This window comes from Salarias fasciatus, chromosome 22 (assembly GCF_902148845.1).
Source record: "Salarias fasciatus chromosome 22, fSalaFa1.1, whole genome shotgun sequence".
In the NCBI taxonomy this organism is placed as follows: Eukaryota; Metazoa; Chordata; class Actinopteri; order Blenniiformes; family Blenniidae; genus Salarias; species Salarias fasciatus.
This window is the reverse complement of record NC_043765.1, coordinates 3,171,923-3,195,582: the sequence shown is the minus strand read 5'-3', so window position 1 is coordinate 3,195,582 and position 23,660 is coordinate 3,171,923. Positions and strand designations below refer to the sequence as shown.

General features: G+C 44.2%; 2 long non-coding RNA genes across 2 annotated transcripts; both read left to right on the top strand.

The window, feature by feature from the left end:
• The first annotated feature begins 8,088 nt into the window (after positions 1 to 8,088).
• On the top strand, positions 8,089 to 22,184 carry LOC115380929 (uncharacterized). The gene is made up of 3 exons (XR_003930379.1): positions 8,089 to 8,155; positions 15,400 to 15,404; positions 22,173 to 22,184. It is a non-coding gene; the product is annotated as an uncharacterized LOC115380929 (long non-coding RNA).
• LOC115380928 (uncharacterized) lies at positions 9,158 to 13,489 on the top strand. The gene is made up of 3 exons (XR_003930378.1): positions 9,158 to 9,242; positions 10,159 to 11,863; positions 12,861 to 13,489. It is a non-coding gene; the product is annotated as an uncharacterized LOC115380928 (long non-coding RNA).
• Positions 22,185 to 23,660: the final 1,476 nt, after the last annotated feature.

The following is a 23,660-nucleotide window of genomic DNA, read 5'->3' as shown; positions in this document are numbered from 1 at the left end:
ATAAATGTATAACGTTAAGAAAGAATGAATGGATGAAAGAAACAAGATTGATCTTTTTTAAAATGCGGATAGATAAAATCTATAGTTATCTATCTATTAATCTATCTATAATATTGTAATGAAAAATAAATATTTAATTCAGTGTCTCATGCATATGTCTAGCATCAGTCAAAAAATGTCTATATAATGTTCTGATTCAACTATTTAAAGTCATTTTCTTTTTTTATTTAGAATATTTTATATTTGCATTTTCAAAAAGCAAACAATACAAGTAATACATTATCAACAAAGCAAACAGTATCAAATTCAAAATTACATGAAAATCCAAGTAAGTATAAAACTACAAAAACAAATAGGAGACACATTTGCTTTTTTTTAATCAATAATTTACTTGCTAATGCATTAGCAGGAAATATTTGCCACAATTAACCTGTCATAGGTCATTTTAAATTCTCATACTGTAAATACCTTTGTAATTTTTGTAATTTATGTTAATTCTGTAAATCCTTTTCATATTTATTGTTATTGTGTTATTCGTCTTTTAATTCCTTCTATATATATTTTATGCTTCTGCCCTTTTTAAAATCTGTTCCTTCTATTCTATGTTTGCACCTCCAAACCAAAACAAATTCCTCGTACAGGCTACTGTACTTGGCAATAAACCTGTTTCTGATTCATAGGATATGATAAGCTACATTTACATTTACTTTCAGTTCCGAAGAAAATCAGATGTACACTGACATACAGCTCCCACATTAATAAAATAAAATAAAATAAAATAAAATAAAATAAAATAAAATGACACACTTTAACCCTCACAGTAGACAAAGGCTGCTACTTATTATCAATAATCAGTGGTCAAGTGAAGGTGATTTGTCTCAGACTTGTTTGTTTTTTCAGCTTGGTGCCACCATGAGCTTAAGCAATGGAAAACCATTCGCCCTTCACGTGTTTCCCTGATTTCTTTATTTACTGATTTCGTGTTCCAACTCCTCCATCATTTACATGAGATTTATAGTATGGCCTGATCGCATGGAAGGAAGTGCCTGCTATTCATAGCCTAAATGTCACGGTTGTCTATTGGAAAAAAAAAAAAAAAAAACGGTCATAAAAGTCATTAAAGGTTAAGTTTGAAATAAATGTGAGATTGCAAACCAATCTTTCAATGATTGAATGACCCAAACGGAGCACAATGCAACATTACAAAGTCAAAACAGCTGCTTTGCCTGGCTGAACCACTGCAAATATGAAGCCAGTAAATCTACTGTTTCACTGGACTTTGGCGTATTTGTGGTTATTCACTGAAAAACTTCAGCCCACCACTGTATTTCTCTGCTTTTATTTGCAGGAAGTCATTCAGATTCTAATTAATTACTATTAATCTGTTTCAGACATGACAAAATACATAAAACATACGAAAAGAATAAAAATGGTAAATTTGAATTTCAGAACTGTTATTCTCTGTTTAATTCACATTTTATTTCCCTTAGCAATCTTTGAGTTTTTGTTGAAAAGCCAACCTACGAAGAGTCCATCAAATCATATGAAAATCAGCATCAAAGGAGGGGATACAAGTTAAGGAAATCCAGGTCCATCACCGCCAAGGACTTCATTCATCCACTAAGATACATTTCCATACATTTGAATGCTGTCTCTGAAAAAGGGTGGAATCTGAGGTATGACTGGATGGAATAAAGGTCATGTGATTTTACTGAATTCTCACATTCTGCTTAATCACAGAATAAAATACCAAAAACAGGGAAAAAGTGCAACCATATATGATGACAATGTCATGCAATACAGCTAGCTTAAATTGGTAAACTCAACAAACAGAAAAAACTATTCACATACAGTAAAATTGAAAATTTTCCATTTATGTGTTATTATTATTTTGATCAGCTGCTATTAAGACATTTGCAAAGAGGGATTTAAGAACTTGGGAAGGAGCCCGAGCTTGTGAGGGAGGTTGAGAGGTACCGGCTAGATATAGCCGGGCTCACCTCCACACACAGCCTGGGTTCTGGAACCCAACCTCTTGAGAAGGGCTGGACTCTCCACTTCTCTGGCGTTGCCCACGGTGAGAGGCGGCGGGCTGGTGTGGGTTTGCTTCTAGCCCCACAGCTCAGCTGCCATGTGTTGGAGTTCACCCCAGTGAACGAGAGGGTCATGTCCCTGCGCCTTCGGGTCGGGGACAGGTACCTCACTGTTGTCTCGGCTTATGGGCCGAACAGCAGTGCAGAGTACCCGGCCTTCTTGGAGTCCCTGGGAGGAGTGCTAGACAGTGCTCTGACTGGGGACTCCATTGTTCTACTGGGGGACTTCAACACCCACGTGGGCAGCGACAGTGAGACCTGGAGGGGGGTGATTGGATCACACGGCCTCCCTGATCTAAACCCGAGTGGTGTTCTGTTATTGGACTTCTGTGCTAGCCACAGTTTGTCCATAACAAACACCATGTTCGAGCACAGGGGTGTCCATCAGTGCACTTGGCACCAGGACACTCTAGGTCGGAGATCAATGATCGACTTTGTTGTCGTGTCATCTGACCTCACCCATGTGTTTTGGACACTCGGGTGAAGAGAGGAGCAGAGCTGTCGACCGATAACCACCTGGTGGTGAGTTGGATTCGCTGGCGGAGGAGGAAACTGGACAGACTTGGCAGTCCCAAATGTGTCGTGAGGGTCTGCTGGGAACGTCTGGTGGAACCCTCTGTCAGCATGGTTTTCAACTCCCACCTCCGGGAGAGCTTCTTTCATGTCCCAAGGGAGGCTGGGGACATTGAGTCCGAGTGGACCATGTTCTCCACCTCCATTGTCGAAGCAGCTGCCCGGAGCTGTGGTAGTAAGGTCTCCGGTGCCTGTCGCGGCGGCAACCCCCGAACCCGGTGGTGGACACCAGAAGTAAGGGCTGCTGTCAAGCTGAAGAAGGAGTCCTATCGAGCCTTGTTGGCTCACGGGACTCCAGAAGCAGCTGACGGGTACCGGCAGGCCAAGCGAACTACAGCCCGAGTGGTTGTGGAGGCAAAAACTCGGGTCTGGGAGGAGTTCCGGAGGCCATGGAGGAAGACTATCGGTCGGCCTCGAAGAAATTCTGGCAAACCGTCCACCGCCTCAGGAGGGGAAAGCAGGTCTCCGCCAACACTGTTTACAGTGGAGGAGGAGCTGCTGACCTTAACTGGGGATATCATAGGACGGTGGAAGGAATACTTTGAGGACCTCCTCAATCCCGTCGCCACGTCTTCCGTAGAGGAAGCAGAGGCTGAGGTCTCAGAGGTGAACTCCATCACCCAAGCTGAAGTCACCGAGGTGGTTGGTAAGCTCCTCGGTGGCAAGGCACCGGGGGTGGACGAGATTCGCCCTGAGTACCTCAAGTCTCCAGATGTCTTCGTTGACACGTCTCTGCAACATCACGTGGTGGTTGGGGACGGTGCCTCTGGATTGGCAGACCGGGGTGGTGGTCCCCCTGTTTAAAAAAGGGGACCGGAGGGTGTGCTCCAACTATAGGGGGATCACACTTCTCAGCCTCCCTGGGAAAGTCTATGCCAGGGTACTGGAGAGGAGGATTCGACCGATAGTCGAACCTCGGATTCAGGAGGAACAATGCGGTTTTCGTCCTGGTCGCGGAACACTGGTCCAGCTCTATATCCTCCATGGGGTGCTCGAGGGTTCGTGGGAATTTGCCCAACCAGTTCACATGTCTTTTGTGGACCTGGAGAAGGCGTTCGACCGCGTCCCTCATGGTGTCTTGTGGGGGGTGCTCCGGGAATACGGAGTCCGGGGCCCCTTGTTAAGGGCCATCCGGTCTCTGTATGACCGGGTCCGGAGTAGGAGTCTGGTCCGCATTACCGGTAGTAAGTCGGACCTGTTCCCGGTGCATGTTGGACTCCGGCAGGGCTGTCCTTTGTCACCGGTTCTGTTCATAATTTTAATGGACAGAATTTCTAGGTGCAGGCAGGGGCCGGAGGGGGTCCGTTTCAGGAACCACAGGATTTCATCTTTGCTTTTTGCAGATGATGTTGTCCTGTTGGCTCCATCGAACCCGGACCTACAGCATGCACTGGGGCGGTTCGCAGCCGAGTGTGAAACGACAGGGATGAGGATCAGCACCTCCAAATCCGAGGCCATGGTCCTCGACCGGAACAAGGTGGCTTGCCCTCTCCAGGTTGGTGGAGAGACCTAGCCCAAGTGGAGGAGTTTAAGTATCTTGGTGTCTTGTTCACGAGTGGGGGACGGATGGAGGTGAGATTGACAGGCGGATCGGTGCAGCGGCTGCAGTGATGCAGTCGTTGTATCGGTCTGTTGTGGTGAAGAAGGAGCTGAGCCGAAAGGCGAAGCTCTCGATTTACCGGTTAATCTACGTTCCCACCCTCATCTATGGTCATGAGCTTTGGGTCATACCGAAAGGACAAGATCCCGGATACAAGCGGCTGAAATGAGCTTCCTCTGTAGGGTGGCTGGGCACTCCCTTAGAGATAGGGCGAGGAGCTCAGTCACCAGGGAGGAGCTTGGAGTAGAGCTGCTACTCCTCCACATCGAGAGGGACCAGCTGAGGTGGCTCGGGCATCTTTTTAGGATGCCTCCTGGACGCCTCCCTGGGGAGGTGTTCCAGGCATGTCCCACTGGGAGGAGATCCCGGGGACGACCCAGGACACGCTGGAGAGACCATGTCTCTCGCCTGGCCTGGGAATGCCTTGGGATCCTCCCAGAGGAGCTGGAGGAAGTGTCTGGGGACAGGGAAGTCTGGGCATCCTGCTGAGACTGCTGCCCCCGCGACCCGGCCCCGGATAAGCAGTGGGAGATGGATGGATGGATGGATGGATTTAAGAACTTAGGTCAATAAGTCAGTTAGCATTAACAGTCAATAAGATAAGATGTAATAAAAAAAACAAAACAAAACAAAAAAAAAAAACATGCATTTGAGTTTAAACTGGTCACTGTGGGTGTGAATGTGTCTGTTTGGCCTATAACGGACTGGTTCACCTGGCTAACCTACCATTGATACTATTACCCTTTTCCCACTGCAACTAGCGGGTCGTCCCGTGTCTGCGACCCGCTAACTATCGCCTTTTTAGACGCCTTTCCCACCGCCTGCTGACCCGCGTCTCACCTCCTGCTGGCGAGCCACATTGCTGCGTTTTCCCGCACTGATGGTGTCCCACGTTGATGACATCATCAGCGCGACAGAGCAAAACGAAGGTAAACAATGCAGCAGAAAACAGTCCCTGTTACCTGTAGACGAATCTCCTCTTCTCCACGGATCAGGGGAAGCTCTCTGGTCTCGCTATCTTGCCATTTCTGGGTTGTCTGGACGAAGGAAATCTCACGCTGTGTCCAGAAACAACAACTAGCACGCTAACTTAGCCGCACTGCGTCGACATCATCATGTAAGTTCCTCCCACTAAAAGCCGAGAGAAAGCTGACCCGTGAATTTACAGGGTCGATTGCAGGGTGAACGACCCGGGTCGAAATCCCGGGTCAAACCTTTTCCCACTGCCACGAATTAGCGGGTTTAAACGGGTTTTTTGGCCAGTGGGAAAGGGGTATTAGAGACTGAATCTACTTAAAGGTGCTGTAGGCAGGACTCGGCATCTCCGCCATCTTGCTTAGGTTTACCTAAGCAAGATGGCGATTTGACCCATCTAAGATGGTGATTTGAAACCCAGCACAGCCAATCCTGTCCTGTTTTCTCTGACATCACACCCTTACGCAAGTTAAGCCCCTCCCACAAGAACGTGCAACGAATGCCCCTCGACCAATCACAGTTAGAGCCTCAGGGGCTCTTCTGATTGGTCAAAGATACCTGGAGCTGTCGAGATTCCTTTTCAGCTCAGAACAGAAACAGATGGAAACGCTGCGCCCTCGCGGTAGTGCAATTATGCTACACTCGTAAAGGATTATCAATGGATACTCTAACATTTAATCCAAAGAAAACACAGAAAAATTAGCATTGACTAGCAAAATCCTGCCTACAGCACCTTTAATGAAACGCTCAGACTTCGTCCGCCTCGTGACCCGGAATGCTGACTGCAGTGTTTCCAGCATTTCTGCTGTTTCCCTGTAAATGAAATGAAAACGTAACAAATAATGTGAAATGTGAATAATGTGAAACGGTCATCATTTCTCACAAAGTGACTTCTCTGTCACGAGAGACTCATCATGGCTTCCAGGCAGCATCCTCCCAAAGTCTATCATTTAACAACTTCCTCATGATATCATTTGTCTTTTATCGCTCATCCTTCTGAGAAGTTTCACAAATTTCACTTTATATGAATTGGACTGGATCTATGAGAACCAAACCAGAATCAGACAGCGAGGGCGGCTGAGATTTAACTTTATGTTGTCGCATCGATGGACTGCAAAAGTCCACAGCTTTGGAGGTGGTGTCAAATTGAGCGGTATTATCTGAGGGAGATATTAAAATACCCGCCAGCTGGAAACACGCGATAGCAAAGCCGATAAAGCGCAACAAAGACCTTGTTGTCCTCATGAGGACGACTCAGTCAGCTCCAGGAAGAGTCTGCTTCCTTGTGCGTCAGAGGATGATGCACTGGAAGGATAAGAGCAAGTTGACTCAGTGTGGATTTAAATCCATTAACTTCATACTAAAATGCTGGAAATGGGACTTGATTTACACCTCGACGCGATGAGAACGTGAAAACTTATCACACAAGACCTTTCTGTTACATTCTTCCCTCTGATATAATCCTAAATGGGAAAGTGTGTCGACTGACTTTCAGTCAAAGTTTAATGTGAAGATAAAGAATAAAGTAATCTGAGTAAACCTGGTTCATACAGATTCTCCCTTAAAAATGAAAGTAAAAATAAAGTCTGAATGAAGCTTTTCACTCAATTTCCAGACATCTACCCAACCCTTTGAAGTCAGATTTAATTCATTTTATTAATTCTTTTGTAAACAGAAAATATAGAGAAAGACAGTGACTCTCAGATTGTCTTTTACTGAAACCCAAAACACATCCAGTCGAGAGACTTTCAGGCTAAAACCAGTAAAATGTGAAGCACACTTCATGCTGTGTAAATATCCTTCGATTTTAATTTATTTATTTATTTTTTAAATTTGCCTTGTTTTTCTTAGTATTACATTCAAACTATGGTATGAAACAAAACAAACACTTCCATAAAATATTCTCACTGATCTTTCTCTCTCACACACAGTAGAAAAACATACTAACACGTTTCCCTTCTCCAATATTCAATAATCCGATTGTACAATCATCCTGCTTCCCACTATTGATCTACAGTTGAATTTTCCTACTACGGGACGATGGTATGAGTGTCAAACCTTCCACTGTGATATGCTTCCGTTGTTTGTTTGTTTTTTGTTTTTTTTATTCCTTTCAATAGATTCCATTCATTCTGCCAAAATCAAACAGTTACAGGCAGTGCTTAATTTCTACATTATAATAAATAATTATAATTCTGTATTGCCAGCAATTTAGGACCATTTCAATGTTGTGAATGATCGCTTCGGACTTCTTTATAGGACTAGATGTTAACTGATGTTGATCTAGATGTTGATCTGCTCGTATAAGTCCCGGAACACAGACATCAAAATCAAAAGGTGCCGGGTCCTGGTCTGGCAGGATCCGCCACAAACGAAACCCTGGTTACAGGCTTCAATAGTCACTCATTCATCTTTTTTTTTTTTTTATGATTGAAATGGGGCATGAAGAGGAGAAACACCCTGCGGTCAGGCTCAGCTGACACTTTCCCCACAAGTCAAATGAAACGACATATCTCAGGCGCAGCCGTTCCACCAGCTTCAACCGGCAAACAGAAAAGAGCCAATCACTGTTATTTCACCTTCATATCTTCTATTGATCAACGTTAAACAAGGAAGCAAGGAGAAATTCTTCCATTATCAGAGTAAACAACTGGGTTTCGTTGACTTTCTAAGGTGACATTCCACTTTTAGCAGAGTTGCTTCATCCCACTGGCATTTTCACTGGAGGAGACTTTTAGAAATGTCTTCAAAGACAAACTGGAAAACTGACATTAACGCCGCACGTTTGCCTCAAACCAAAGGATGGGTTCAGGGTTTTCTGTATCAGTGTAAGTGTCTACACCAGGAGTGTCAAACATAAGGCCCGTGGGCCAAAATCAGGCCACAAGAGGCTCAAATCTGGCCAAACCACAAAGTTTCAAAGAAAACACTGAATCAGTTTCTAATAACAGCAGACACAGCACAACACAACACTGCTGAGACATCAGAGATGCTGTCATGATAACTAGCTACCTGGTTGATATCAAACTTGCTGTCAGGGGGAGTTTGTGAAAACACCCATAATGCAACAGCTGTTGAAGACATTTTTGGGACATTTCACTGTATTTTGCACCAAAAGGTTGAGATTGGAGTCATTTTTGTGCAGTTATTGTTTGGTTTTGAGAAAATCGAGACATTTTCATCACATATTCTCTTCACCACAACAACAAAAACAACTTTAAAGTCTATTTAAAGGCCACTATTTGTGGCCCCTGAACTAAAATGTGTTGCTCTAACAACCACTAAATAACTGGCTTAAGTCATGTTGTTGATGAAATGATGATCATATAACAGCCTGGGTCCAGACTTAGACTATTTATTATTCCAAAATCATAGTAGAGTATTATTTTTAAGCATCTAACATTGTGTGTTTGGTTCATATTTTCTGTTTTCTGTGGAAACATTTGAAAAAGTGGTTTTGGCTATAATGACACTGCTAACTGTTGCTCCTGCTAGTTAAAGTTGCATTTTTAAGTGGAAACTCTCTGTAACATGAACTCTTGCCTCCATGAACTCATTGAACATTGACTAAAACAGAAAGTTGCTAATCGAAAACATCCGTCCTTCGGTTTGTTTTTTAGTCACTCTGAACATGACACTGCTGGCTGAAGTGGGACAGCCGCCATTGTTCCCTGGTTTCATCTCCAGAGACGAACCAGACAGCAGTCGGCCTTCTGTAACCAAATCTTTACAGAAGACCTACATAACACCCAAAATGTCGTTACACAAGCACGTCTCGCTGCTGTAGTTTTAGTCTGTGTGCAGGACAGAGCTTTACTGCCGCTCATGGGGTTATTTTTTAAACTCTTATCAGCGGCGGGGTTCTGGAGCGCCGCAGGTATAAATGGCGCGGCGGAGAGGTGGGGGCAGCCACACAGTACAAAGGAGAGAGCGAGATGAAGATAACGGTGGCGATTGTCCTCTGCGTCTGGTTGTCCTCGGAGTCTCTGCTCAGGGCCGAGGTAAGAGGAGAAGCGGCGCTCGCCAGTCCACGCCATTCGCTCAGGATTCGGGGCTGACAGCACAGCTTTCATTTGTTTGTCTAGCTTAAGTGTGGTTGAATTCAAATAAGGTAAATTGCACATTTAAATGGATGTGAGAGCAGGCAAATGGAGAGGAGAAACATTAAACCTCACACAGGGACACTTGTCCTATGAGCTTATTGAACTGAAGCATTTCGTTGAGTTTTTGAGCTCCTGGAATCAAATTGCTCACGTTTCCATTCATTTTCAGCTCTTTCACAGATTGTTTTTGACATTTTTTCAGTACTTTTTGATCGAGCTGCGCTCCAAAGAAGAGCAACTAAACTCCACTAGCATCAGACAAAGTCAGCAAGTCAAACCCAAGATGCCTTTTAATGTTTTTTTGTTTTTTTTTAAACTAAGCATTATATGAGGAAAAAACTCAACGTGCATGTAGATTTGGTGGACACACATTCCATCATGGAGAGGAGACTTACCGGCTCACAGTCTTATGCAAAGTGGAGTTATTGGCTGGATGCAGCCTGGAGCAGTCAGCTGGAGCAGCAGGTGTCTGACCTCCCTGCTGCTCCTCAAGGTTTTTCTCCAGGAGTTTCTGTTTTTCAGTGAAAACAAACAGAGATGTTTGAAATGTGCCATTTTGTCCTTTAGATCTGTGAATATTTAGTCGAGCCATGTTAAAATATACACTAATACTATACGATAATATGAATATATCTACTTTAACATGTCTGAGAAGGTGGAAGAAGTAAAACCTGTTTAATCCCCCTTTCTTCCATTCATTGTTTTTCCTGTCTGTAAAGTCATTTCGCACCATTTCATTCTTTTTTTCACAGTTTTCACTCATTAAAAAGCTGTGAAGTTGAATGTACTGTTGAGTTTAGTGATATTTTCACAGGGAGAAACGACTCCATGTGAGAACTGCACAGACACATCAATGAGCAGCCCAGGAGGAAGCACGCCATCCGCCAGCGGCCCCTCCGGCGGCCCCTCCGGCGGCCCCTCCACCCCTCTGGACTCCTCTCCGACTCCCCAGTCCTCCACCCGTCCCCACAGCCCCACGGCCGCTCCGTCCACTCCGGCTCCAGGGACGTCCAGTCCGGCAGGTCCAGGAACCACAGCGGCAGGAGGGTCGGCCGCCCCGAGCGGAGGCGGCGCTCAGCTGCTGCTTTCTGCCCTCTCCGTCCTGCTCTGCTCCGTCTGGAGCGTCTGAGGATGGAGGATGGAGGATGGAGGATGGACACCATCTCGCATGATGACATGATTCTTTCTTTCCAGCTCACACCTGGAGGTGAAAACCTCCGGACAGAAAAACATTCATGGCAAATGTTGCATATGATTTACAATGCAAATAATATAATATAATCATGCCAACAAGAAGCCTTATTGTTCCCGAATTACATCCAATGCAAATGAATTTACTCCAGTGCTTTGTATCACGAATCTTTCAGCTTTGTAGCAGTTTGTATTTTAATGTACATTTTTTTTTAATACATTGTGAACAGAAATTATATTATTGATTGAAAATGTGGGTCATTCTTTGTGAGAAAATGCAGTTTTCAGGCTGTGTCAACAGGTGCAGCAGTGAGATCTGTCCAACATGTAAATATGAAGAGCAGTGGAGACAGAACCAAACCGAACACAGCAGACAGATGATGCAGCGTAATCATCAAGTCAAACAGAGGTTTTCCACAAACTTCAACAGTTCCGACTTTCTTCTTTTTAAGTTCTGAGACATATTTGAGTATTTCGCAAAATTAGATCATTTTCTTCGCTTTTTTTAAACTGCAATCATCATATTGACATTTCAACGAATATTATCTTAACATGTGATGGTTTTAGATGAAATTTACAATTAAACTGCAGTAAAGCAGCTCAAATGAAGTATGTAAAGATGTAAAAACAGGATGCTGCAGAAAGCCAGTAAGAAATGCTTTCAATTTAAAAACATATAGAAGCTTCTATAAAGCTGGACGTCTTTTTTTTTTCCCCTTTCCAACAAATGTGATTGTATAAACATGTAATATTGTGTTGTTTGAGTCCTTTATACATCCAAAGAGGGTTTTTATGAGGCATCAGACGAGGTTTTCTATTTTGTTTCACCACTTATTCAAGAAAAGTTCATGAATTTCTTGATTTGACATTTCCCCATAACGGGGTCAGGAGGGGCAGGAACTGCAGCAGCTGGAGGCAAACCCAGCCGAGACCGGGTATCTCTTACATCCTCCCCAGGACAGATTTCCACTGGTGCTTTGTGGAGACTTTGCATCCGCGGCCCGTCACTGGGTGGAGACTGACCGGAGGCAGGTATCAGGTGAGAAGCGGGACAACGCCTTATAAAAGACCGGCCTCCTTAGGCGCCTGCTTTTCAGGAGCCGGACCTTCAAGCAGGGGCCCCACACACACACTCACACACACTCACACACAAGTCTGTGAGCGGCACAGACTTCAAGAAGGAAAAGCAAGTGTAACATCTGCTGGGAAAAGACAGAAATCCTGAGCTGTGTGTTCGTCTTCGGAGAGAAAATCAGCCTCCGTTCAGTATGAAGTACCTTCTCCTGGGGCTCTTCTCACTGGTGCTGGTGGGATTCGACGTCGCTCGGGTAAAGAAACAGACCTCTTTCCATAAATGTCTGAATGAATAAGCCGCTCGTTTATATCCCGTTTGCTGATGCTGTGTGTAAAAACCAGATGAAATCAGAAAGACAGACTGGAACCCTGTACTCAGGTAACACTGAGTTACATGAACGGAATTTTACTGCTGCTGTGGAAGAAAGTACTGCAGTAATATACTGAGAGTTGTAGTTACATTTTTATTGCGTGGTTAACACGACTGACGGCATTTAAACATGTAACTGAATAAAAGGAATAAGTTGACTGCATTCAAAAAACATTCCTCCAATGTTTGTCTTTTTGTTGAGTGCAGCAAAATTATACTGAAGAACGAATGTTGTTGCATCGTGTTTGTCTGCCTCTGTGCACGGACACACACACACACACACACACTGTTAATTGTATCACTTCTTTTGCAGCTATAAGTGAAAATACTGTTCTTAAAAAGCAGATTGACGATATCGGTACTTTTCTTTTGGGGACGCTCACACTGACTCGATTCGGAATTTGATGTCATTTTCTTTTTCTCACACAATTACATTCTTCACATTATTCACTTCTCAAGAATCCGTTTTCTTTTCAAAACCATATAAATATCTTCTTCGTGATCGCAATCTTCTACTCCTCAAACACTGTTCGAGGAGTTTCTCAGTTTTTAAATATATCAAATTAAATTTCTCTTGGAGCAGTTTTTGCTGGGATTGCATTGTAAACCCAGGAAGTTTGAATAAATAAAAAACTTTTTTTTTTTAATTACACCAGTTATGATGAACATTATTTAATAGCACATGTATCAAATATGCTTAAAGCACACTTTGCGTATAAAAAAAAGTCAACTTACTGACTTCAGATATGCAAAATAAAAGGTTTGGGTGTGACAAGTAGATTCATTTTAGGTAGAACTTCCAGAGTGAGTTTAATTTGCATGTTTGAGTGAGGATCGGTGCCTTGGTTCGTCTCACGTCTCTGTTCTGGTCTGCCAACCAGTCTCAAGGAGGCAGAGCGACGACGGCGATGCCTTCTTCAACCATGGCGGCCACCGCCAACAATTCCACCCAAAACGGTGGGATGGGCAGCAGCACCGGCAGCGGCGGCAGCACTAACGGTGGTGGCGGAAGCACCGGCAGCGGAAACACCGGCAGCACCGGCGGCGGCGGCTCCACGAACACCCAGGGAACAACGGGAACCCAGATGTGGAACACACAGAAACCCAACTCCACCAGCAGCGGCCAGGACCACGTCCTCACCTCCGCTGCCCTGCTGCTGGGCTCCGTGGCTCTGCAGCTCGTCCTCCAGTGAGCTTCAAACCAGACTCAGCTCTCTGTAGCCACTTTCAGTTACAAGATTCACGTAGAGTCGCAGCCGTTAGAGAGAACGACGCATTAAACCCGTTGCTTTTTATCAAACACGACACAGTTAGAAACATAGCTGATGAATGAACTAATAGAGAAAACTCCTGAATGTCTTTTCCCGCTTGAATATCTGAAACCAAAGAAGAATTTCCCTGAAATATTTATTCCAAAAGCAGATTCTTTTCAATCAACGTTTCCTCCGAGATGCAGGAAAATTACTGGATTTGAATGATGTGAAAAGCCTGAATCTGCAAAACAAATCAGGGATTTAAACTCTGTGTTCCGATGTTTGATTGAAGTGTGTTTCCCATTTAGACACAAGGTGTGGTTTAAGGCCAATGGATGGCACCGCTTCCAATGGGGAACTAACTTCAAGAAAAACTGAATTTGCTTTAACTTTAACAACTACCAAAATAAGTGTCTGTGGATAATTTTCAATAAATCTGAACTTGAATATTTGGATTTATTTATCAACTTGACGCAATTTGAGTCGAATGGCAAAACTTCAGGACCTTGAGGGCCCACCGGTGGGCCGCCGCCCACACTTTGGGAATCAGCGATTTGCAGGAAAACGCTGCTGCTACGAATTAAAGCACCTTAGTTTACCGCTGAATGTAGCATGTATTTTCACGTATTTATATCCAGGGTGCAATTAACGTTAAAGATGGACCAAAAAAAAAACAGAAAATCTTAATGGTTTCTGCCAAAACGATATTTTACTCCATGTTGAGGAGTTTTTATCTGATACAATTATAACTGCAAAGTGGAACTTGATTTATCTATCGTCACTCTATATAAAATGTGGTTTATTTCTTTTAATTTATATGAATTCTCCCTTTTACCCCCCTTCGGCAGAAATCCCCCCCTGTTGTTTATACCCTGTACATATCTGTCAAACCGTGTGAAATCATTTAAAGTAGTCCAAATATCTCTAAAAGAAATTGCACTATTTTATTTGTAGCCGTGTGTGTTAGCGCCATTGAAATGTGTGCATTGTAGTTGTTGCAGTACTTTAGGTTTTTCCGCTGGAAAGTCCAGAAAACAACGTCATGCAACACATGAAGCATGTGAAATATCAGTCATAGACATTACATCTGGTTCGATTACCAACATGTGACATCTGAATGTATCGTTTGTGCATCAAATATTAAATTAAATGCTATTTGAATAAATAAAATGTGAGAAAAAGTCTGTTTTCTGTCTGATTTTTGAAAGGTCAGGACAGAGTACTGGCTCCTCGTTTTTCAGGTTATGAGCCTGGATTTCTGTAAGAGGAGCCGCGGCGCTTACAGTAACCACACAATATGAGGCAGAAAGGCCCGTGGAGTTCATGACCGCGGAGGAGAGGATCGTGTGACGCCGCGGTGAGTCAGCAGCCACGGCGAGGAAGATGTGTCCGCCCTCCTTTTGAGGGAATTCTCCCAGAGGAGGCTCAAAATGCTACCGGTGATAACAGAAGAACGAGGACAATACACCCAGGGGGACAAACATAAGGCCCGTGGGACTAAACCAGCCCACGAGAGGCTCCAATCCGGTCAAACCACCAAGCAACAATTATGATCCAAACAAAAAAACTCAGGTTTCAACTTAACATATAAAGCAAATAATCAAAAGTGTTACTATTTGTGACCTGAAGATAACGAAATCTGCTTCTAACCTGAAATTTGAAGTTACTGCCTCAAAACGTTCAAACATGTAGCTTCCTCTGCGACAAGTATCATGAAATTTTCTGATATTTTCCAATTAACATGGTGACTGTAAAATCTTCACATCCACCCAAATTCCAATATACAGTATATCTAAAAAAAAAAAAAAAACTCAAAGGAGGGAAGGTTTTTTAAAAAAATGTATAAAATACAAATGTATAAAATACACTTCATCAGGAAGCATAGACACACCCTTCAATAAAAACAGAGTAACTGGTTAAAAATTTTTACAAACTCAAATCCAAAATGGAGCCTCAATTTATATACACAACATGGTGACAAATTAAAAAAAAAAAAAAAAATGACCCCGACTGCTGGTGAGGCCTCAAAAATGCAAACTTTAACCGTCACAAACTCAAGACAACAATTAAGTCTGAAACTGAGTATTCAACATGGTTTTCTCAATCACACAAAATCTTACAAAGATTATTGGCATTAACATGGTAATAGTTTATTTTTGACACTAAGGAAAAGTCATTTTGTGTGAAGTAAAAGACTTTCTGGGGCTAATTCTGAAACCCGGAAGAGAAAACGCTCTGTTTCACTGAAAATCCCGCCTCTCCCCCTGTGGACTTTGACTGACCGCGGACTTCAACCAATCGGAGCTTCAAAACAAATACGTCATGCGTTAGCTTCTCTAAGGGTTAGCTTTAGCTCTTTAGCTCTAGCTTCTCTACACACAAAGACACGCAAAAACGTCTTTTCCTGTTAGAAACTCACCAAGTGCAGACCCTTCAGACTCTTGCTTGATTGTTGCTTTCAGACGATGGTTAAAGTTTATCTACATAATCGGAGATACAAAAAGCGGCAACGCTGATTGCCGAGGGCCGGGGGGGGGGGGGGGGGGGGGGGGGGGGGGGTTGGGGGGGGGGGGCATCTTCTCCTAGTGACTTCAATATGGGTTAACAGACCATTTTCACGGGCTGCCTCTCTGAGCAGCAGAAAAATGAGGAAAGCTCAAACACACAGGCATGAAGGAAGAAAACACTTTGGGGGTGTTTTTGATGAGTACATAACTATATAACAAGGTTAAAACATACAAAAAGTGAATTTTACATGAAACAGCCCCTTTAAACCGACACGAAGGAACTTTTCAACCTTAATAAAACATTTTAATATCTTTTGTGATGATACGTCGACTTACAACTAGTTGAATGACCCTCTGTCACGGGCTGAGGGCGTCAGCATTGCTTTCACTTGGACTGAGCAGCTGTGAGGAGGGTGGTAGGAACCCTGCACACTAAAAAGCTCCAAATGTGCGGACTGCTGTACGGCATGCGTCACATCATGATATAACATTGTTTATCCACCATTAGATTCATGACCTCGTCGCTATCCGTCCTTCACACAGCCACTGGAAACAAATGTAGGCGAGTTCAGTCCGACGGCACGCCACCGGGAGCAGCATTTTACGACGCCACGCGCTAGGCCTCATGGGAACTGTAGTATTCCTTCAGGCAAAACACTACCGCTTTTGTCCACTGGCGCCGCCAAAATCAATGAAAACTGAAAGTTCCTTAGTGTTGCTTTAAAGAAACTCCAGCCGGCTAATTCTGCTACTCACACGTTTTCATACCTGCTGGCTGTGTAAACTTCTTCCATGAACACTCGTCAACTACATGTTGCAGTGACTCACGATGGCATCGTTCATCTGGCACATGCTGCTGCTCCTCCTCTGTGATTATCACCACAGAGCATTGCAGAGGTTCACACTGCACAGTGTCAGTGTTGGACACTATTTTCCATCATGCACCGGTCTGAATGGTAAAACGACATATTCTGGTGTGTATCAGACACTTGTGGTGCACACAGGGCATCATCCCGGACACCTTCCATTTGTGGCTCTTCTTTGACATCAACTTTTCCAGATGGATATTCTGTCAAGTACGTATTCCCACTGAACTCTTCAAACATGCAGAGCCGGGGTGCTGCAGGATCTCTGGTTCGGACCAATGCTTTGGACCACAGACAGGGACACAGTTAATATTGAACATGTGATAGGACGTCACTTTAATGAAAGGGAGCATTTGTCTCACACGGTCGGTACGAAATTTCCACATTTTGAGCTCTGGGTCCATTTCTTGGTCTATGACTCAACCATTTGGTAAATGTTCCTCTTCTTCATCACCTGCCATCTAGCTTCCACTTCTTTTTGCAGAATGGATAAAGGTCTGAAGTTTCAGGTTCAGAATCAGCACTGTCATTACTCTCACACTTCACATTACTGAATGGCAGTGACCAATTAACCTGATATGCATGTTTTTGTACCGTGGTCGGAAGCTGGAGTACCTGGAGGGAACTCACGCAAACACAGGGAGAACATGCAAACTCCACACAGAAAGGCCCCGAGCCCCGGCTGGTATTTGAACCCAGGACATTCTTGTTGTGAGGCAAAAACATTAATAACTGCGCCACCATGCAGCCCAACAGTGTTTTCTGTTCTGGGACATCAAAAGTGGGAGGTGATGATCCAAAATTCTGTATCGAGTGCTTCCGAATCCAGGCTATCGCATGTATTTGAGAAGATCGTACATGAATTGTCTAAAGAGTGTGTGTGTGTGTGTGTGTGTGTGTGTTCTGATCCAAGGAAGTCATTGAGAGCCAGGCATCCTCTCTAGGTGAACAAAGTAGAGATAAGTGTAATTAACAAAAAGGAAGAGACCATAAAAACGGAGGTGATTTACTTGAATAGGCCTACTACCAAGCCTTTATCAGATCGCTTACGGAGAGTGAACATGAACATGAGAGTGAACATGAATTGTGGGAACAGCACCGGAAGACGGAAGTTGTCTTATGACCAGGGTCACTTTGGTAGAATTTTTTTTGATAGTTTTAAGAGTTTCATATAGTTCAGATGCAATATTTATACGCTATTCTTAGAAAAAACACACACAAAAAAACTAAACTGATTGCGAGCAGGTCAAAAATTTTTTCTGATAAAAAAAACTGATACGTTCGTCTGAAGGATAAAATGAGATTTTCAAGTTTTCGTCTTACTATCCATTTATTTTCATTTACTATTCTACTATTCATTTATTTTCGGCTTCGAAGCCGATATGAATGAATGACCTGAGGGAATGAGCTCTTCGCTTATTATTAATAGTGGAGATTAATGTAAACACAGGACTGAAGGGAAATAAGTTTGACGCCGCGAGATTTTGAAGAGTGGGGAGCCGAGTCTGTTCCACAGCGACACCACACACTGGAAGATCAGGAGAGGAAGTGTGTGGCCTCTGAATTGGGGAAGATTGAAAAAATCCTGTAGTGTGTACTGGCCTTTACCAAATGCGGAAGCAGCCAGCACCAGCAACCGCACAGAGACAGGCGGTAGAGCGAGGTCAAAGCGACCAATAGGAGTTCGTCTCTCTTCCACCAGTGTTGGCCCCGCCCATTGGGTTCAGTCAGATTTGCAAGCAAAACTTTAGAATTTGCAAGCAAAAGTTTAGAATTCAAAACCAAAGCTTTTCTCTGTTTTGATCAAAAAAAAGAAAGTCCGAGTAAAGCAGAAATAAATTTGTGTTATGAGTTTGTCACACTGCATAAACATGTGTCATTAACCACTGAGCCAAATTTAAATGATTAAAAAAATTGATAAGTATATAAAATAAGGTCTCAAAATCATGGAAAAACAAGCACTTCTCTCTGCTGTGAAACGCCGGGGGCGTGTCAGCTAGAAGGTCTGGAGCCACGCCCACAGCGGGAGGGGAGCCGCCTCCGTGTAACTGTGACAGTCTGTCACAGCTGGGTCCGTCTCATGAGGCTGTTAGCGCTAGCTTCCATTGTCATTGTAGATGACACATCTGCAATGACAATAGAAGCTAGCGCTAACAGCCTCATGAGACGGACCCACCCCGACCAATTTGAGCCATCAGAGCCAGAAACTGACTCTGAGTCAGATGCTGAGAGCGCTCAGCCTCGTTCCTCACAGTGTCCATCAGAATGATAATTTATTTGTTTTAAAGCAACACTAAGGAACTTTCAGTTTCCGTTGATTTTGGCGGCGCCAGTGGACAAAAGCGGTAGTGTTTTGCCTGAACAAATACTACAGTTCCCATGAGGACTAGTGCGTGGCGTCATAAAATGCTGCTCCGGTTGGCGCGCTGTAGGACTGAACTCGCCTGCATTTGTTTCCAGTGGCTGTGTGAAGGACGGATAGCGACGAGGTAATGGATCTAATGGTGGCTAAACGATGTTATATCATAATGTGACGCATGCCGTGTGCAGGGTTCCTACCACCCTCCTCACAGTTTCTTAGTCCAAGTGAAAGCAATACTGACGCCCTCAGCCCGTGACAGAGGGGTCATTCAACTCGTTGTAAGTCGATGTATCATCACAAAAGATATTAAAATGTTTTATTAAGGTTGAAAAGTTCCTTAGTGTCGCTTTAATTAAACAGTCGGATTCCCCCGGTCCGCACCACTTCTATGCCAGCTGCTAGGCGCCGGCCGAGTCGACCCCCCGGGGCCCCGCCCGGGAGCCGTGGGTCCGCAGCTGGGGAGATCCGCGGGAAGGGCCCGGAGCTCGTCCAGAGTCGCCGCCGCCGACCACCAACCCAACCCCCTCCGAAACCGACCCAGGGGGCCTCCCGGACCCGGCAGCACCTCGGTTAAGAAACTTAAATTTTACTCGAGCGCAACTAAAAGAGCGAGGAAGGAGTTCCCCTCTTCCGTGCACATACATGGACGCAAGCCACAGACACGAGTGTTTCACTAAGCTGCAGTTACGCCCAAGGCCTGCAGAGGCCGTTGTTTCACATAAAATGTGCAAACTCCTTAATGCACCTTTAAGTCAACTTTACAAAATTTACCTCAGTGCTGCCACGATAGGCGCTGTGGGTAACTGCAGCCACCAGCCAAGGCGGCACGGGAGCGCGCACAAACACTTCGTTTTTACTCATGAGATAACGCTGATAAAGTCCTTTTTTTCTTCGTGGTGGCACTTTTTTGTGGGCTTTGAGTGGATGCAGGTCGTTTGATGGCTGCTGAAGAATCCATTTGTATCGCAGCAGTGTTTGAGTCCGTGTCCACGGCGGCCATGTTCTTCCTGTTCAAGAGCTGTCGGGAACACGCATACAGCGTCAATTTACGTCACATCCCCACGATTGCGCGGGAAATTCGGATGCCGAACTGCAGCCAATTATGTGGCACACAGCCTGTATAAGGCAACAGACAGATACGCGGATTGGCCTGTTATTTTAATGCTTCACGGCCCATTAGCGTTGAATAAACTGGAAATGCATGTGTAGTTTTTCACAAATCTTGCCTTAAGTCCCTTTAACATGAACTTCCCAAAAATACATCACTAAGGATCGACCAATTATCAGCCTTGCTGATAATATCGGCCAATATTAGGCCCTTTTCTAATAATTGGCATTGGCCTTTTTTTCCACCAATAATCGATGAAATAAATTTATTTAAAAACATGCTCTACAGCCGTCTCTCTCTTTGCCTGAAGTCACTACTTTGGGCTGTGTAACAATGTCCCACCCACAGCTAAATTTGGTGCCAAAATGCTCATTTATACTGCAAATGAATATCGGTTCAGCATATCGGGTATCGGTTTCCATAAGTACCAATAATCGGCATCGGTATCGGCCCAAAAAAAGCCATATCGGTCGATCCTTAATTACTATTGCTATTATTTACTGGTCCAGGCAACTAGAAGTTGTGCTCTATGTAATAAAAATGAGTTTAAATGAACATTTTTTTTAAATTATCCTCAATTTTTTAAGTTGTTAATTAAATGAAAAAGCATCTTGCTCCACAAATCAGGTCAGGGTTTCCGCAGCCTGTCTGGAGAATTATACCTTGTAAATGATGTGTGGATGGACATTGTCACCCGTTACGCCTTTGTAAAGTCCAACAAAAATATGACAAGCTGTGGGTGATTTCAGGAGATCACTTTTAAATGCAGACTGTTACATTATTAAAAAAACGCCATGAAAAGCATAAAAAAAACCAAAAAAAAAAAACAACAACAACATATAATTCAGTGGAAAGAGTCCTTGAATCAGAACGACGACCTTCAGCCACACCAGGAAATAACACTGTGATTCCATCAATTTGAATATTGTAAATTATCCACCTTAGGAAGAACCTTGGGTATGATTCCCCGTTTATGATTGATGGATACCACACAGCAGATCCACAGTCTGAAGCTCTTCAAGTCATCCCCCGCGAGCGCTAGCATCGTGATGAGACTGTTAAAAATTAAACTATGCTACGCCAATGTCCAAGTTACAAAGAGGAACATTTTCCCTGATGTTTTCAAAACCAAATCGTATGAAAATGACAATCTCATGTATACAACGATTAAAAAAACAAAAGCTTTAGAATTGAAGCATCTTTAAACTGATCATTGAAAAGACACAAGATGCTGGATGCTTTTCAGACAACACTTTCCTTCAAAGTTTAATTCACAACAACTTCCTGGATCCAGAGCCAAATTAATAAAGTGCGCCATAAACCCTGCTCTGCTCCTACCCCTCCTGAAATGTGATATTTTCCTATTTATCCAGATCATCCCTCCTGAGCTTTGCCTGGAGCCTCAGTTCCAGCATCGCGTCTCCATCTCGAGAGCGACGGCCCGACCGAAAGGACACATCTGGAGCATCAACGACTCTCTCGGACCCCAACATGAAGACGTCCACTGTGGGATTCCTCACACTTGCTCTGGTGGCATTCGTACAGGTGAGTCGCATTGGATTTTGTTCTTTTTTTTTTTTAAAATGTAATTTTTCCCTATAAACCTGCCAAACTTCCTTTATACAGATCAAATGTAACATTAATCAGTGAGTGCTGAAATCATCCACAGTAGATTATCTAAAACTAATACATGTTGGCATAAAATCAAGTAACTAAAGTTGTCTAGAGTGTTTAACTCTGACTAGAGTTTTAGCTATTTATTTAGTGATTCAAAATGTATTATTGGGGAATATATTTCACAAATAAACTCATAAATGTCCTAATTTTAACAATAAACAATATTGTAGGGGCAACAGGAGATGTTTTTTGGACTTTTCAATGTGTTTTGCACAAGAAGCTTTCATTAAAATGGTTTTACACTGCAAAAATTCAAAATCTTACCGAGTTCAAAAGTCTGGTTTTCTGTCAAAATGTCTCATCTCACTTGATTTAAGACATATTAAAGATACAGAGACGTATTTCTTGATTTAATATTCTTACAACAAGATCTCTTTTTAAGTAAAATTCACTTGCTGCATGGACAAATAATTTCACGAGTTTTAAGAGTAATTTTCTTTAATTTAGTGTTGATATCTTGTATTTAGGTTATCCTTTGTTGCAGTGTATGTAGAGATTGTGGTCATCTTCTCTAGCGGTAACCCAGGCGACACGAACATTTTAAAATGTTTGGTCTCTAAGAAACACGTCACCTTTCTGAGAAGGTTCTAGAAATATCACGGTTGATCAACATGGAAGAGCTGTGAGAATTAAAGGTCTTATATTATGCAATTTTCAGTCATGTCATATAGGTCTTTGAAGCCCAAAAACATAGTATATAAGTTTGTTCATCCTATTTTCGGAGTTTGAGCGGTCTATAAAGTGGCTCTGAGGAGCCCTCGTCAGAAGAGGCTGTTTCTGAGCCTGCTTTCCGGTATGCACTTGAACGCGTCTGGCCACGCCCACTCTCACACACACACATGGTGGGGGCACAGTCAGGGGGAGGAGTTAAATTTCCTTATTTCAGGATAAGGGGACCAAAATCAAACTCGACTGTTTCAGCTTCAGTTTCATTTTCACAAAATGCAAGACAGGGAGGAAACAGACAGTTTTCACATTTGAACGTCATAATGAGGCGACGGCAACACATAAGAAACTCTTCACAAAGTGTAAAAAGCATAATATAAGACCTTGTACCAGCGTTTTTGTTCAACAAAACACATTTTCCACTGTTTGTCATCAGACTGACAGCAGCATGACAGAGAGTCCAACTGGAACCACCTCCACCAGCGACCCCACCCCCACCGCTACTGAAACCAGCTCCACAGCATCCCCGACTGGAACCCCCCGAGCCCTGACCTCCACACCGAGGATGACAAGCGTGACCCCCGTCAGTTCAAATACTCACCAGCCGACCGCCCCATCATCCGACATCAAGGCGCTGGCCCCGACCTCCACCACCATGACCCCAGCCTCCACCACCATGTCCCCGGCCTCCACCACCATGACCCCAGGCTCAACCACACCGGCCCCGACCTCTACCACCATGACATCGGCCTCCACCACCATGACCCCAGCCTCCACCACCATGACCCCGGCCTCCAACACCATAACCCCAGCCTCCACCACCATGTCCCCGGCCTCCACCACCATGACCCCAGCCTCCACCACCATGACCCCGGACTCCACCACCATGACCCCGGCCTCCACCACCATGACCCCAGGCTCCACCACACCGGCCCCGACCTCTACCACCATGACATCGGCCTCCACCACCATGACCCCAGGCTCCACCACACCGGCCCCGACCTCCACCACCATGACATCGGCCTCCACCACCATGACATCGGCCTCCACCACCATGACTTCGGCCTCCACCACCATGACCCCGGCCTCCACCACCATGACCCCGGCCTCCACCACACTGGCCCCGACCTCTACCACCATGACATCGGCCTCCACCACCATGACCCCGGCCTCCACCACACCGGCCCCGACCTCCACCACCATGACATCGGCCTCCACCACCATGACATCGGCCTCCACCAC